Below are 1984 nucleotides of genomic sequence, written 5' to 3'. Positions count from 1 at the left end.
ACAGCAGTGCTTAGTCAAACAGAGATTGAAAAACTGTAGAAAGAAAAATCTACTTTTTTTTTAGGTAGAGAAGCAAGTTGGTATAGCCTACTACACACATAGACTATATGGTATAGTGTATTGCTCCTAAGCTACAAATCTGTACAGCATATTACTGTAGTGAATACTGTAAGCAATTATAACACAATGATATTTGAATATCTAAACATAGAAAAGGTACAGTAAAAATACTGTATAAACAATACAAAAATGGATCATCTGTATAGGGCACTTACGGAGCCTGTCGAACTGGAAATTGCTCAGGGTGAGTCAGTGAGTGAGCGGTAAGTGAATGTGAAGGCCTAGGACATTACTGTACACTGCTATAGACTTCATACACACTGTACACTTAGGCTACACTAAATTTATGAAACATGAAATTAAATCAATCACAAGAGAAAATGACATAATCAAGAGTCACAGTAAATACAAGATGTGTGAGGCTACTGCTGGTATAACATAACATACTATTTTACAGCAAATCTTTATAAGTGGAAAGAATATCCTCTAAAATAATGATCAAAATATAGTAAATACATAAACCACTGACATAGTTATCTGTTGTTATCAAGTATTATATAATTGCATATATGATTGTAAGTGCTATACTTTTGTATGACTAGCAGCACAGTAAGTTTGTTTACACAAGCATTACCATGAGTAATGCACTGTGTTATGACAGACAGCTACGACCTCATCAGGTGATAGAAATTTTTCAGGTGCATTGTAATCTTATGGGCTCATCATCATATTTGTTGTCTGTGATCGACCAGAATATCATTATGCGGCACATGACAGTACTGAGACATAAGCATAGGACTACAGAAAACTTCCTCTCCTATGCAACTTACCATTGCATTACTAAAGGCCAATTTATAATAGTTTCCTTTATCCAGTACATCATGTGTGTGTGTTAATCTCACACACACACACACACCAAAACAAGAAAACCAGACATACTAAAGGGCTAGAAATACAGTTCAAAGAGAGAGTGCACACATCAAAACCAGACTCAAAATGACAGAAATGTTGGAATTATCAGACCAGGAATTTAAAAAAACTGAGTAATATGCTAAGGGCTTTAATGGATACAGTAGATAGCATGGAAGAACAGATGGGCAATGTAAGATGAGAGGCGGAAATTTGAAGAATGACACCCCTTCCCCCATAAAAATGCTAGACATCAAAACACTGTACCAGAAATGAAAAATACCTTTGATGAGCTTAATAGAGGGGACACAGCTAATGAAAGAATCTCTGAGCTTGGGTTTATTTAAGTAATGATCTGTAAAACAAAAGTAAACAGCAAAAGACCAGAAAAAAAATAAAACCAGAACAAAATATTAAAGAACGAAATATTCAAAATATTCAAGAAACAACTCTAAAAGGTGTAGTATATGGGAATGAATGAATGAGTGAATGAATGAATAAATAAATAAATAAATAAATGTTGTAGTATATGGATAATAGCAACAACATAAGGAAAAGAAGGGGATAGAAGTAGTATTTGGAACAATAGTGAGAATTATCCCAAATTTGGTCAGACATCAAACTACAGATCCAGAAAGCAAAGAGAACACCAAGCAAGGTAAACTCCAAAAACAAAAACAAAGAAAAATAAAAAAAACAACACTTCACCTTGACACATCATTTTCAAATTACAGAAAATAAAAGAAAAAAAAAATTCTGAAGAGGAAAAAAACCATACGAACAAAAATTAAAGGAATGTTTCTGGTAAACTGCCTTGCAAGAAGTGTTAAAAGTTCAGAGTGAAGAAATTTATATAGGTCAGAAACTTGATCTACATAAAGAAAGAAAATATCAGAGAAGGTATAAGATAAAATAAAAACTTTATTTTTAGATTAATCTAACAGAAAACAATTTGTCAAAAATAATAATAGCAACAATGAATTTAAATATATATATAGGTATAGGTGCTTATATA

The sequence above is a fragment of the Pteropus vampyrus genome, unplaced genomic scaffold (genome assembly GCF_000151845.1).
Source record: "Pteropus vampyrus isolate Shadow unplaced genomic scaffold, Pvam_2.0 Scaffold58, whole genome shotgun sequence".
Lineage (NCBI taxonomy): Eukaryota > Metazoa > Chordata > Mammalia > Chiroptera > Pteropodidae > Pteropus > Pteropus vampyrus.
This window is presented reverse-complemented; position numbering follows the sequence as displayed.